The sequence below is a fragment of the Procambarus clarkii genome, chromosome 8 (assembly GCF_040958095.1).
Source record: "Procambarus clarkii isolate CNS0578487 chromosome 8, FALCON_Pclarkii_2.0, whole genome shotgun sequence".
NCBI classification, from domain to species: Eukaryota; Metazoa; Arthropoda; class Malacostraca; order Decapoda; family Cambaridae; genus Procambarus; species Procambarus clarkii.
Window position 1 is genome coordinate 38,710,968 of NC_091157.1, and position 16,422 is coordinate 38,727,389.

The following is a 16,422-nucleotide window of genomic DNA, read 5'->3' on the forward strand; positions in this document are numbered from 1 at the left end:
TGCTCTAGACCACACTTGAAAGTAGACTCTGGTTAATGTTTGATTGATGATTGATGAAGATTAAGCCACCCAAGAGGTGGCACGGGCATGAATAGCCCGTAAGTGGTGGCCCTTTCGAGCCATTACCAGTATCAATAGATGATACTGGAGATCTGGAGGCGCAACTGCACCCTGCGTGACGGGAGATGTCTCCCGGACCAAGTGGTGACCAAATGGTGTGGTTAATGTTTGCTATCCTGCTGCTTATATGCCCGGGCAACGCCTCACCTCATTCATCTCCAAAGGTTGACAGGAATATTAACAAAGCATTTGGAGCGAGTATATTATTGGGATAATCTACTCGCTACAGAACTCCCCCTCCCAGGGGATGAAAGGAAAAATACTTGATCAAGGAACTTAGCTGGTCGGTGAATTGTACGCCCTGCTCGCGTTACATAACCATCAAAGTTAACTTCCTCCTCTTCGCTGATGTCATCTAACTGGGGTCGTAGGGTGGGAGGTCGCACGTACAGGATCGTTCGTCGTCGTAGGATCAGGTTGTGGTGTGGCTGGTAACTGGGGTCGAAAAGTGAACTGCGTAGTCGGCGGATGTGTCTCTGGATTTAGCAGTGTCGCAGACGTTGAGACGAAGCCTGGAGCAGAGCGGAGAGCTGAGTGAGGCCGGAGTCGTGGAGCTCTATGTGGGAGAGCGTGGCGGCTCGATTGAGAATTGTGAGTGTCTGAACTCGGGGAGCGAGAGCGTGGCGGCTCGATGCGGTCGTAGTCTGCTGTCTGCTCTGTGTCGAAGCTGTAGCGTCTTGGGTTGATTAGGACTGTACACGCCGAGTACTACATTGTTGACTGTGGCAATTGTAGACTGGTACCAAAAGATGTAGGCAGTGTGTGGACAAGCTCGGTGTAGCAGGAGAGAAGAATGTGCATAATTGTTGCGTCCTTGGGTCGCTGGTGGAGCATTTAGATCCGGGTCGGATGGGCTCGGGCACCAGGACAATAGGAGGTAATGTAGGCACGTAGTTAGGACAACGAGGGAATCACTGCTAGAGCTGAATTGTCCTGGAGGCGACGAAGAGTCGGAAACGCAAGCTGTAAGTCCTGTACTGCGAAAAGTGCTTGAGTCGGCAGAGTATCAGAATGCAGTGAACGTGTAGATGAATCTGACGAAAGAGCAGCTTTCGTGGGCGCCCCTGTAGAACAAGCAGTGCCCTGGCAGCGACGGAGAGTCGGCAGGACAGGCTGTAGATCCCACATTATGTAGTTACTGATGAGGCTGCCAGATGAGTGAGTAGTGATCGTGGAGCAGCAAGCCGTAGTAGATGAAAATGCAGAGATGATCGCGATGAAAATCATAGCTGTGGCAAGGGTGTTGGCAACGTTCCACGACAGGTGGCTGCGGTCCACAGCAAGCAGCAGCAGTGGAGGTCCAGTGAGAGTCCATGTTGTAGTCCATCGTGGCTGGGTATCGTCGAAACTCTCTGGGGTCACCAATGTAACAGTTCTATTGTTACGTAAAGTATGGTGACAAATAAACACAGACACTAAGATACTATATATATATTTGGTCGAATATACAGAAGTACACAGGTGATACGTTGGTGTGAGTTGAGCGCACTGAGCGTTGGTACAGTATCTCGCAAGTGTCTGCTCTAGACCACACTTGAAAGTAGACTCTGGTTAATGTTTGTTATCCTGCTGCTTATATGCCCGGGCAACGCCTCACCTCATTCATCTCCAAAGGTTGACAGGAATATTAACAAAGCATTTGGAGCGAGTATATTATTGGGATAATCTACTCGCTACACTCCCTTATCTGGCGGCCGGTCTAGTCGCCACATATACCAACAGACTCCCTGTATCTCAGAAAACCAGTAGGGAGAGCTGACATGACTCTTAAAGCAGGCACACGGAAGAAATAGCAGAGGGCACCGTAACAATATATACAACAGTTCTTACATTCCTGGACAGCCACTAGCACGCATAGAGTTTCGGGCACGCCCTTAATCCTAATATTCCCCGGAATACGACCGTCCAAATCGTTTAACAACCAGGTACCCATTTTACTGATTGGTAAATAAAGGCTACAACTAAGGATTGGTGCCCAGGGAATCCGCACCGACCAGGTTACGAACCAAGGACAAAGCACTCACGAAATGCCAGGCGAGTTTCTTACTACTACTCCAAAGGGATTGCAAACACTAGGACTATGTTATTTTTTTAATACATGAGGTACATCTGCATTAGTGCAGCTACCCTAGAATATATGAAGTAGAGTACAGTCTGTCAAAAAACTAACTACATGATGCTAAAAAATCCCAATCACACAGGATGGTTAGTCATACAGAGGCATGTGATAGGCAGTCTACACTGGCAGACTTCGGATGCCTTTTGAGGATATCATCAACACAAGAGTGAGTAAGGTAGCAGTGGTAATAAAAGTCCCCATCTCGCAGTATGGTTAGTCATACAGGGTCATATGTTTAGTAGCCGGCACTGGCAAATTTTGGGTACACTGTGAGGATATCTTCAAGAATACGAGAGTGAATAAAGTAATTGCAAAGCTCCAGGTACCTCATGCCAACTGGTCTGAAAGGTCTAATAACTGGGCATTCGGCGATGTAGTGTGGGAGATCGTGCCGCAGTTCCTGCTCACAGAGTATGCACCTGGAGTGCTCAGGATTGGGAGATCCGTCACCTGCAGCCACCTGCCACAGGTAACGGTAACTCAACCTGATCCTTGCAACCACTGTGTCGCACAGTCTAGTGGACGTTTTGTGCTGCCCATAGATATAGATTTCAGATCTGAACAAATCGTAGCTTTTTATACTAGTACTTTCAGGTCGTTGGGAGTCAGTAATTTCTTTCCTATCAGACCTGAGTGTTTAGACCACTACAGTTTTGACAGCAGAGATGGGGATACCTAGATCTAATTCAACTTCATCTTTGTTGTACGCTAATTTGGCTGCAATGTCTGTCTCATTAAGATGAGTTATATTTATGTGTGAAGGTATCCATACAATGGAGATTCGAGACCCTTTACTCTGTGCAGCAATTAGGTCATTTATAATTGGTAGTATGAGGTTCTTGCTGTCGATCTTCCATGAGAAGTTTTCGATTGCTTGAAGAGCAGACTTTGAATCACAAAATATTATTCCTCCTCCAATGTTTTTTAATGTACTGGTAGCTAGTTGTAATGCTGCTAGTTCTGCTTGTGTGGAGGTCAGCCAGTTGTTTAACCTGACACTGACAGTCTTTGTGCAAATATTATTTCTATAAAACCTACATGCTGCTGTAGTCCGTCCAGTAGAAGATTGGACTAAGCCATCGGTGTAGACACAGTGCTCGTAAGATCTTAAATTCTCGATGGAGGAGGCAATTGTTTCGAATGTGATAGCTTTGAGAAGAGCAAGATTCTCATTATCTTTCTTGGTGACAGGTGTTTATGATACTTGAATGGTGGGGTACAGATAAAAAGGAATATCAGAGACAGGTAGATTGCACTTAAAAGGAATGTTGAGTTTAATGAGATTGTAGGCACTGTTGCTCAGCCATTTATCATAAAAGGAGTGAGTTGTATGTCGGCACCAGTCAATAGGGTGTTAACAGCACTAAATAATTTGTCTCTGAGCAATGCAGGAGATGTAGAGTCTCTCATGACTTTAAGGCAAAAGGTAGTGTTGACTTGCATGATTCTCTCTAGTATGGTTGGAAGCTTCAGTTCTTCCCTCATGTTGATGATTCTTGTGCATCTTGGGGCACCAAGAATTATCCTCATGGCCTCATTCTGTACTACTTCATGTTTGTCCAACACAGAGGAGAGGAAATAAATTAAGTGCAAAACATTATAATCAACGAGAGATCTAACAAACATCATATAGAATAGTCTAGCAACATTAATATTAATACCAATATTCTTACCAGTAACTGTTTTCAATGGTTTTAGTCTTTCTTTTAACCTACGATGTACATCGTTTACAATGACACTGTTAATACCAACTCCAAGGTATTTGTGCTGCCTACACGTTTCAATGTTCTGGTTGTTGACTTTGAAAGTTATAGGGGCATGAGTTTTCTCTAGGGGATGAAGAACTCTAAATTTAGTTATAGAGATAACAAGACCACATTCAATGCTTTTGCAGCGAATGAATCAAGTAGAGCTTGCAGTCTAGTTTGGGAATTTGCAACAATGCATATGTCATCGGCATAACAAATGACGGCCTCGTCAGGTAGTGTGGGAATATCAATTGTTAATTTGTGCATCAGAACATTGAACAGTGTAGGACTTAGCACTCCACCCTGGGGTGTACCCAACTCAAAGGGTGAACAAAGTTTACTTTTGACCCTCTTGAAAAGAACTGAGGCGGTTCTGTTACTCAGGTAACCCCTGAGCCATGTCAGCAGTCTACCCTTAACTCCAAAAGAGACTAGTTGTTCTAGGATTATTTCTCTGTTTGCTGTATCAAAATCAGTTTGTAGATCAATAAAGGCCGCCTGAGAGTTTTGTCCCTCTCAAATAAAATATTCAGCAAAGCAAGTTTGTGTGCTTCTTCCAGGAAGGAAATTGTTATGAATTTGGCTACTGTTATGGGGGGTTGTTCCTCAATTAGAAACCAGAGGTCAAATTGAGCTAAATAAACTACATTATATTAGTGAGACGCATGGCGAGGTGTCTCTGTTCGTATCTTCTTTGCCAAACGTAGGAAGAATCTTGTTGCTCACAAAGCATTCAGACTCTGGAGCTTGTTGTGGATTAAGTATAACATTGTAGTAATTATTAACTATCCTTAGAACGAGTAAACAATATTGTACATCGGTGAAGACTTTTAATGTGTATAGCTGCACGATCAATTAGGCTCTTCCCGGCACCACAACAACTCGGGAGCCCTGGACGGGACGCTGGATGCGGTCTTCTCTGACTGGCGTTCGTGGGGGTCAAGACCTTCCTGAGCTGCTCTGCACTCCTCTACCTTTCCTCTTACTTATTTCCCTTACCTTAAGTTCCTGTAACCATTAAGTTAAGTACGGTGTTGTTAAGTATGCCTACTCTGGAAGTGAAAGATTTGTGTAGACCTGGGGTAGTATTTGCCAGTGTTTTGGGTACCCCTAAGAGTTGTGTTGTGTTAGGGTACCACGTGGTCTCACTACCCTAAGCTGCCTCAAGCTTCAGGTTCTTCACTAGTAGTACGTTACCCTAGCTTGTTCTCAGTGTAAACCTTGTATCCTGCTTATGTGGACCAAGGCTTTTAACGTAAGATAGTGTGGTAAAGTAATTATTGTTATTGGTGTGAATGTATATGGGGGGTTGTTGTTGGGGGGTTAATAAATAAGTAAGTTAGTTAAAGGAGTATCCATTCTTCCTGTGTAGGAGATCTATGATCTACCTCTAGGCTGACAATTGCAGTAATAAGTCACTATAAGTTTACTTTTATATATTTATTGGGGTCCGGGCCTTGCAGATCTCCAGTACTGGATACCTCTTAATGCTAACTACTGACCCTACTCTGAATTAATACTAGATCCAACATAACAGACACCCCTATTTATAACAGGGGGTATAGAGTATTAATGGGAAGGGCCAACAGCTAGAATCAGGATGTATCAAAATTAGTGGAGATCAGATAGGCCCGGCCCCCAATAAGAATATAAAATCATATTAATTTAGTGGCTTAAGAAAATATGTCAGTCTAGCGGATAATCACTGATCCCCTACACAGGAAGAATGGATACTCCTTTAAAAACTAACTTATTTATTAACCCCTCTTAACAACCCCCTATATACATTAACAACAATAACAATAACTACTTTACCACACTATCTTACGTTAAAAGCCTTGGTCCACGTAGGCAGGATACAAGGTTTTACAATTAGGACAAGCTAGGGTAAAGTCTACTAGGCAAGGGACACTAGCAAGGACTCTAGGTAGCTTGGTACCACTTGAGCACACGTGGTTCCTCTGAGACCCCTTAGAGTAACTTAGCAATATAAACACTTGTGTAGCCTATACACATTACTACACACTTATGCCAGAAAACGTGCATGCTACACGGTACTTAGCTTTGTAAACTAGACACAGGATAAGGTAAGGGAAGAGGAGAAGGAGACAGAGTCACACAGAAGAGGTGTTGACTCAACCACAGCAGTCCAGACAAGATAGCGAGGAGCCTTCAGTCCCTGAGCTCTCTCTAGTTGTTGTTGTTGCCGGGAGATAACTAGCTCATCGTGCAGCTTATAAACATTACATATCTGCACTGACGTACAACGCTGTTTACTCTACTAGTTTTAAGGATAGTTAATGATTAGTTCAATGTTATAATTAATCAACAACAAACTCATCTCATGGTGTTGTATGTGATGCCATCCTCTCCAGGAGAGTAGGAGAGGTAGCCTTACCTTTCTTGAGTGCATTTTTAATTTCAAAGGGGGTTATGCGATAGTTATCATCAGGCCCTATTTCACTACAGGTAATTTCAATATTGAAGTTACGATTTATTTTGGTACTAGCCAGATTCAGATTCAGATTCAGATGTTTATTCAGGTAAGGTATATACATACAAGTGATGTTACATTAATGGATTGATATATAGATAGAGCTAGTACATACAATGCCTAAAGCCACTATTACGCAATGCGTTTCGGGCAAGAAACATTAATATCTAGAACTTAATACTAATTGAGCATAAAGAATAAAAGATGTTGAGAACAAATACAAATAAAGATAAAAAAAAGGTGGAACATGACTGAAAAAGCAGCACAAATACAATAGGTTGACAAACAGTGTTGATTAAAAAAAAAAAAAAAAAAAAAAAAAAAAAAAAAAAAAAAAAATAACAGACATGGGTTGACAATAGAGGAGTGAGGTAGATTACAGGGAATTTATTAGGTAGTGTTTAGTTTTTATCTTAAACTGGTTGAGAGAGGTACAGTCTTTAACATGGTTGGGAAGGTCATTCCACATTCTGGGCCCCTTGATTTGCAGAGCATTTCTAGTTTGATTAAGACGTACTCTAGGAATATCAAAACTGTATTTATTTCTGGTGTGGTGCTCATGGGTTCTGTTACAACCTTCTATGAAGCTTTTAAGATCAGGATTGGCATTATAGTTTAGCGTTTTATATATGTATAATACACATGAGAGAATGTGCAGTGACTTAATATCTAACATATTAAGAGATTTGAGTAGGGGTACCGAGTGATGTCTGGGGCCAGAGTTGGATATTGTTCTAATAGCGGCTTTGTGTTGGGTAATTAGAGGACGTAAGTGATTTTGGGTAGTAGAACCCCAAGCACAAATACCATAGTTGAGATAAGGATAGATAAGAGAGTAATAGAGAGTCACCAGGGCAGGGCGTGGTACATAATATCTGATCTTAGAAAGAATGCCCACAGTTTTTGAAACTTTTTTTGATATATTTAGAATGTGTCCCTGGAAATTCAGCTTGTGGTCAATGAGAATGCCAAGGAATTTGCCATCTAATTTGTTACAAATTTGGGTATTGTTTATTTTGAGATTTATAAGACTAGAGGATTTATTGCCAAACAGAATATAGAAGGTTTTGTCAATGTTAAGGGTGAGTTTGTTGGCAGTTAGCCAAAGATGGACTTTATTTAGCTCAGTATTTACTGTGGCATTTAGAGCAAGAGGGTCAGGACTGGAGTAAATGAAGGTTGTGTCGTCAGCAAATAGAATTGGTTTGAGGTGTTGGGAGGCATTTGGAAGGTCATTAATGTAGATGAGAAAGAGGAGAGGGCCAAGTATGCTGCCCTGAGGAACACCAATGTTGATGGGTAGGGTGGGAGAAATTGTATTATTCACAGAAACATATTGGAGCCTGTCAGTAAGGTAGGACTCGAGGTATTGTAGGGAGTGTCCTCTGACTCCATAATGATGTAATTTAAGAAGAAGGTTATGGTGGTTGACAGTATCAAAAGCTTTACGCAGGTCCACAAATAACCCAACAGGGAACTCCTTTTTATCAAGAGCTGTATGAATCGAGTTAAGCATACTAATAAGTGCATCGTTAGTGCTTTTTTTGGGTCTGAAGCCATATTGGCAAGGGCTAAGTATATTGAGTTTGGCTAGATATGAGTAAAGCTGCTTGTATATAAGTTTTTCAAAAATTTTTGACAAGTTTGGCAGGATTGATATAGGTCTGTAGTTGTTAACATCTGTGGGGTCACCACGTTTGTGGACAGGCGTTACTCTCGCTTTTTTTAGAATATCTGGAAAGGTTTGGAGTTCAAGTGACTTGTTGAAGAGCAAAGCAATAGCAGGGGCTAAAGATCTGGAGGCTTTTTTGTAAATTAAAGTTGGTATCTCCTCAAGGGCACCAGACTTGGTTTTAAGGGAAAGGATTATCTCATTGACGTCAGTGGAGTTAATAGGCTTTAGGTACAGAGACTGTGGATAGTTACCTGTAAGATAGTCCTTAATGTCAGTACTGGAAGATGGAATATCATTTGCAAGGGATGAACCAATGGAAGAGAAGAACCTATTAAACTCAATAGCAGAATCAGAGGCTGAAAGCTGACCATTGTTATTAGACAGGAGAGTCGGTTTGTTATTTAAAGATTTCTTTGATCCCAATATTTGTGAAATTGTGCTCCAAGTTTGTTTAATGTTGCTCTTTATTTGAGTAAATTTGTCTTCGTAGTAATTAGTTTTGGCTCGTCTAATTATCTTAGATAGCAATAATGAGTAATTCTTTGAGAATTCTTTGGAGACAATTCCTAACCTATACTTCTTCTCAAGGTCGTGTTTTTTGTTAATGGATTTCAGTATTCCCTTTGTAAGCCAAGGATTGTTAAGCCTTTTGCTTGTGACTTGTTTTGTAAGCCTAGGACAGTGGGTGTTATAAAGGCTAAGAGTTGTTTGTAGAAAAGATTGCACTGCTAGGTTGATGTCCCCTATGTTACCTAACTCGGACTCCCAGTTGACATTATCAGCAGCAGTTATAAAATTGTTTATAGCAGTTTCATTGTGCAGCCTAAAGCTTAACTCCCTTGTTTCTAGAGGTGGTTTGCTAATGTTAGTTAAGAGAAATGTGGGGTAGTGGTCTGTAGTGCTATCGGTGATTATACCTGAAGTAAGCGGAGAGGTTATGTTGGTCCAGATGTGATCTAGAGTCGTGGCAGTGCTATCAGTGATTCTAGTAGGTCTAGTGATTAAGGGTATGAGGAGGCAGGAATTCATACAGTTGAGGAAGCTAACAGCAGTAGGGTGTTCTGGCTCGCAGAGGTCAATATTAAAGTCCCCTGCGATAATTAGGTGGTTTTTGTTCAGTCTGTTATCAAGTATTAGATTTCTAAGGTTTGAGTTGAATCCAGACACATCAGTGTTGGGAATTCTATAGACTGCACCCACAGACAGGACAGACTCGGCACCCTTGACTCTGAAGCTGGCGAAGATATACTCCCCATAGCAGTCTCTAGTTCTAATTTCTTTTAAGCATGTTAGTTCTTGGTGGTAGTAAAGAGCAGTGCCACCACCTCTCTGAAGTTGACGACAGTTGTGAATTGCTGAGTAGTTAGGCATGTTAAAGAGTTGAGTAGTATCCTCTTTCAACCATGTTTCAGTAAGTATAATAAAAGAGAATTTGTTGCCAATAGTTTCAATCAAGGCACTAACATCATCGAAGTGTTTACCTAGGGATCTAACGTTCAAATTGATTACAGAGATATTGTGATTATGAGTTAATACATTGTTTACATCATGTGCTGCAAAATATCTGCAGTTTAGATCATTAAAGTGATTATTGTCATAGATAGTGGATAAGAGGTTAAGTTCAGGGTCTATACTTGACTGCATAAAAAAAAGCTGATTGTAGAATCAGAAATAAGTAGAAAAAAGCTATAAAATAGGGAAAAATATATACACAATACTGTACAAAACAAACACAAAAGGGGCTTACAGGGGTACAATGGAGTAAGGGAGTATGGCTAGGCTAGGCAACCTAGGCAATTAATGAGATTAAAGAAAAAACATGTAAACATGGACTATACAAAACACAAGATATGGAAATACAAAACAAAAAATATAAGCAAGACTAAGCAATACAAAAAAAAAAAAAAAAAAAAAAAAAAAAAAAAAAAAAAAAAAAAAAAAAAAAAAAAAAAAAAAAAAAAAAAAAAAAAATTGAGCAAAAATGAGGTAGATTGCTTACGAGTACTCACAGGTACACTGTAAGTAACAATTTGCAATTTGAGATGCAGGCAAAGCCAGGGGTACAATGGAGTAAGGGAGCATGGCGAGGCTAGGCAACCTAGGTAATAAATGAAATCAAAGAAATGTTGAATAATAAACATAGGCAAATTTAAGCTAATGATTAATAACTATAGATAGTTCAGTAATGACTGTATAATTAAAAAGACCTGAAGAACTACTTAATAACTCAATTAAATAATTTCGGTAAATGACTAGGTAAGAGTAAGTTAAAAATTAAGTCAGAAAATGAACCAAGGAGACTTAGGATACCTAGCCCCACTAGTTGACAGGGGGTTAATTAAGGTAATTCATTGGGAGAGATAATAAGGTGAGACAAACCACATTGGGAGAGGAAAGTGTTGAGGTTTTCTTCTCTAGTAATAGTAAACATTTTGCCCTCTGCGGTTTTTCTCACCTTTATCAGATGGTTTTGTACATCTAGTTGCAGGCTGCTTATACTAGCAGTGCTTGCATATTGTCGAAGCAGCATGTCGGCATAGTCTACAGGTGAATGGTGATCAAGTTGACGACTGCTAGGACGAGAAATCTTTTTAATTTTATTCCACATTTGGGATGAGGATGTTGCATGATTGATGCCTTGCAAAAACTGTTCCCAGTGCTGGTTATACACCTGTTCCTTTAGCTCTCTAAACTCTCGGCTGGCCTTAAGAAATATATTGAGGGTGTCAGCTGTTTTATGTGTTTTATACTGCTCAGCTAGGAATAGAACTCTGTCATGCAGGGTTAAGGCGTAAGTCCGTGAACAACATCTTAAGGCGTAAGTCAGTGAACCTCCTCACTGTTTTGGGTCTTGTGGATTTTACAATATTGTCATAAAAAGCGGTTACTTCAGTGACCAGGTCCTCATATAATGCTTTGGCGGTAGTAAAAAATTAAGTGTTATACCATTCAGAAATGCGGAATTTGAAGTGCATGTGTAATTTTTCAGGGATATTAAAGGGACCGCGTCGTACATACCCGACGGGTTTGCTTATGTGGGTTCTGCCCCCGCGTCGTAAATAGCCGTGCGATGTAAAAAAGCAACATAAAATCCAATTCTTATTCGACCGACTTGGGGTTAGTATGAAAATGTTTGCCATTAAATTTCCGTTTTTTTCTAATAGGCACATGGCCTATTTGAGAAAACGGCATTGTATTGTAACTTAGTGGAGAGACTATTGAGTTGGTGACACAACGAGGGTAATCGCCCACTTCACACACTCTTGTGTGGGCCGCGATCATGATTCTACATTTATATGCATATGTCTGTGTAGAGATTTTTATTGCGAGTTCAGTGATATAAAATGTAATGCTGTAGGACTAATGTGGAGCTGACAACAAACAAAAGAGTATGAACATTTTGTTGCTGTTTGGGCGTACGGCGAGTGATCTACGCTTTTATTTATTTCGTGGTGCAATAGCTAATGCTTTGGTTACATTTTATACATATGATCTTGTAGAGAATTTTATTGCCAACACATTGATACCAAAATGAAATACGTAGCTTGAGAATTGGTGTCACGAGAGTGAAAAGATTACACATTGTTAGGTGATTACGCTCAAGAGCCCAAAACGCCGCGCGCACAATGCACTATTTTTTTTCACGGGGACCGCGCGCATTAAAGTGATAAATTATTAAATTAATTTTTTTTGTTTTTTTTCAAAGTTTAGGGGTTTGACATTATTGATAGTGTAAGAACTGAATATGGCAAAGTGATCATTAACTAATTCGTGAACATTTGATCCTCCGACAGCATTATCGATGAGACCGTGACCAATGACATAATCAAGTCTGCCACCCATGAGGTGTGTGACGTTAGAGGAGTCAAAGTTGAATACGGACATGTTATTATCTCTCAAATATTTTACAAAGACCCTGCCATTCCTGTTTGTTTTGGAGTCACCCAGGCTAGTGTGTCTAGCATTAAAATCACCCATGACAATGGTTTGAGAGCTGCTGGTGATTTTTGGAAGAGAAGCTTCCACCATTTGATCGCACCTTACATATACATTAACTAAGTTAATAAAGCCGGTCGCTGTAGCAATCTGAAACTGCTGATAATATGAGTCGTCACTTTTGTGGTTTTTAACATGTTTACACACTAGGTTACTTTTAACATACGTCATGATACCGACATCATGTGAACCAACATTTGAGAATGCTACATAACCTGAGAGTTTGGGTGGCGTTTTGTTTTTTGTGTTTGCAGTGTATGGTTCCGGCAGGCACAGTACATCAATGTTGTTGGCACCAGCGTACATCATTAGATCAAACAGTCTCCTTCGCACGCTTCTCACATTCCACGTGAGAAATTTAAGAGTGAGTTGGTCGTGGGTAATGGTGTTCATAAACCTGACAAAGAGAAGTGTTCACAAGATTTACAAGTTGCAGACTATTGCGTACAAGTGACAATTGTTCACAGTCATCAATGGCAAAGAGGTCTTTCATCTGTTTCAAGGTCAGCTGGTTGCCTGTACCTTTCCTAACATTTACAATCATTTCATGTTCATCAGAATTCATAGGGACACAAGCGGTATTGTTTGGAATGAGTTCTTGAGCGCATTTGTTAATTACAGTTAAGACACACGGGTTTTCATATGTTTCACTCGCCACAGTGGTACTTACAGCACTGGAGGAGGGGTCAATACTAGCTTGAGACGTGTCAACACTTACATCACTAGAAGGCATTTTATTAGAGACTTGGACGTTCACTTCACTCCTCGGGCTGGCGAGAGGATCGCTTGAACACTGTCTCAGGTTGTGTTACGGACCCGAGCCCAGCGTCTGAGCACGGAGCAGTGACGACCATGCCATCTGTGGGTCAGCTCCCGAAACCTCCTCCAAATGGACGGCGCCATCAAGTGAGGACAGGAAATACCAGCCACAAGGGATAGTTTCCCGTCCTGATCAGCTCATAACACAGCCGCTGCTGACCTCTGGTGAGGTGGCGCTTAGACAGCAACGCCATCTATGGAGTGGATAGGTGGGCGTTTGGGTCTGAGCCGGTGAGTGACGTGCCCTAGAGTGTCCCTAGTACTGATGACGTGTCTGATTACAGAGTCGACCTGGGACTGCTGTAATGGAAGTTGGATCAGTCTACCCAAGGCAGCCGTCTTGTCTCCAAGTGTTTGCTGCAGCAGCTGTGAGTCGCCCCCCGGATGAACACTGTGGTGTTACCCTGCCTGTGACGTGGCAGTTGAGGGATTGTCGTACCTGGGACTGACTGGTGGAGACGCTTAACCACTGGGGTGGTGTGGAAAGGAGAGTGACCTGTGGGATAACACGAGGCTCCTGACTAGGGCTCGCGACCTTAGTATCGATCGTGGAGTGGCCTAACCAGCGCTGCTGATTGGAACCTGCCAGCTACCGGCTGGACTTGTGGTTGATGGCCTCCACGACGGTGCCCCCAGTGGAACTGTGATTTGGCTGGCCTGTGGCCAGGGTAGACTCAAGAGAATTTTTTCTATAGAACCTCTATTTTTATTTGTACTCAACGCATTCTTTTCTTTTTACCCATTAGTTTTAAGCTTTAGTCAGTAGTGTTTTTTCCTGCCCGAAACGCTTTGCGTAATAGTGGCTTTAGGCATTGTATGTACTAGCTCTTATCTATAAAGCCAACAAACTTTGTAAAATCTCTTTATGTATGTACCTTTGCCTAAATAAAAATTATTATTATAATTATTATTATTATAATTATAGAATCGAAGGATTCTTCGTGAGGCCACAAGAGGACCAAGAGCTTAGCACTGTTGAGCACCGTGAACGTCCAGAGTCTTCAGAGGAAGACTACGTTGTGTATTCTAGTGTTTATACCCCCCCCCCCTGTGTAATCGTTTATATAGTATTTATGGTGATGGTAATAATTATACTATTAAGTTTTTGCCTTTATTTCCCTTCCCCTTTAATTTACTTGCGTTACGGATCACATCCCTTGAAAGCCACTACTAGCTTGGGGCCGGATACCCAAACTCTACTTACATCAGAGAAAGAACCCGGTTGCGACCCGAGAGGGCCGTAACATAATTGGCATCCCCAGCGGGATCTGACCCCTTGTCAAGTATGTTTGACAGGGGTGGTGAAGTGGCGTAATCCCTGTAAATAATTCCCCCTGTGTGTGACTATTAGGACGTTGTACGTCCTGTGCGGTGCTCGGAGTGACTAAGGGCAATATTGTGCAGCGCGGTGCTCGCTGTGATTAAGCGATTAAGTGCAATATTGTGTAGTGCGGTGCTCAGTGTGATTCAGTGCAATATTGTAGAGCGAGGTGCTCGCTGTGATTAAGTGCAATATTGTGTAGCGCGGTGCCCGGTGTAATTACGTGCAATATTGACAAGTGCAGTGTTTGGTGCGGTAAAGTGCAATATTGACATAGAACAGTGCTCGGTGTGTTAAGTGCTAAAGTGAAGTGGTGTGTTAAGTGCTAGGGTTCCAAGTGATAATGGCAGAAAAAGCTACCATCGATGATCTGGACGATGTTCAGGCTTTTCTGAACAGGGAGGACTGTCTTGCCAGATTAAAATATCTGGGCAAACAGGAACTCGTACTGGTGAGTGCCTACCTGGAGATCAAGATCCGTGCCAGTGATTCCCGTGTGGAGATCTTGTCCAAGGTTCACCGGCATTTGAAGGCCGAGGAGAAACAGGAAGGCGAGGCACATAGTATAAAAGAAAGTGAGGAAGTAGCTTCCACTGAAAAGGAAGATAAAGGCAGTGACATTGACAGCGATGCAGGTGAGCTAAATATAAGTTTACTTACCGTAAAAATGCGTGCCTTGGAAATAAATCGTGAGATAGAATGGAAGAAATTAGAAATGGAAAGAGAGAGACAAGAAAAAGAATTAGAGATGAGGCGTTTAGAATTAGAACGAGAAAGAGAAGAACGAGAAAGAGAAAGAGAAGAACGACAAAGAGAAAGAGAAAGAGAAGAGCGAGAAAGAGATGAGAAACGAGAACGAGAAAGAGAAGAACGACAAAGAGAAAGAGAAAGAGAAGGGCGAGATAGAGAAGAGAAACGAGAACGAGAAAGAGAAGAACGAGAAAGAGAAAGAGAAGAACGAGAAAAAGAACGAGACAGGCAAGAACGACGGGACAGAGAGGAAAGAGAGAGACAACATGCGCTAGAAGTATTACGGTTAGGCGGTGGTCGGAGGCAAACGACGGACACAAGTCTTTTCGATCCGGTGAGGAACATCAAAATGGTCCCGAAGTTCAACGAGAAGGAAGTCTCAAAGTTCTTCGCGGCCTTCGAGAAAGTCGTTGCCTCTTTGGAGTGGCCAAGGGAGAATTGGGCCATCATGATACAGTCCGTCTTGACTGGGAAGGCCCAAGTTGCCTACTCCACGTTGTCCCTTGATGACTCTGGCGACTATGACAAGGTGAAGAAGGTCGTGCTCATGGCGTACCAATTGGTACCTGAGGCGTACAGGCAAAAGTTTAGGAACCTGAAAAAGACCTCAGAGCACACGTTCACCGAATTCGCCACAATCAAGGAGCGACTTTTCCAGGAATGGTGTGCCTCTCGGAAGGTGGAGACCAAAGAAGACCTCGAGCAGCTTATACTGTTAGAGGACTTCAAGGATTGTCTGTCTGGAGATCTGAAGACGTACCTAGAGGAACAGCAGGTAGAGACCTTGAGTGCGGCAGCCACCATGGCTGAGGAATACATCCTGACTCATAGGCCGTCTGCTAAGTACGTCCCGAGGAATTACCCACGCCGGTTTGACAAACCTCGTCAGGAAGAGGAGAGACCCGTCCCACGAAGCGCTGAGAAGACGCCCCCAAGTAGCCCTCGAAGGACCAGTCCTAACAGCCCGAAACACCGGAGTCTGAGGAGGAATGTGGTGTGCTGGACTTGTGGGCAGAAAGGGCATGTAGCTGCTATGTGCCGAGGCAGAAGGGGTAGCGGCCCACGTAGGGAGGTGATGTTAATGAGCTGTGTAACACCACCAGCAGGAAGCCAGTCTACGACTAGTCAGGAAGAATCCAGATTGTTTTCCCCTCACACTTCTAGCGGGTATGTATCGAGTGGTCATACTGGTAGACCTGTTGTAGTGCTCAGAGATAGTGGAGCAGCCCAGTCCCTGATCGTGAGTAGCTCGTTACCCGAGGGAGTGAGTGTGGATAGGAGACAAAAGGTTGTCCTAGTCGGGTTTCCTAGGACGCAGTATGTCGCCCCCTTAGTGCCGGTACATCTCGACTCGCCTTACTTCAGCGGCACATGTGCGTT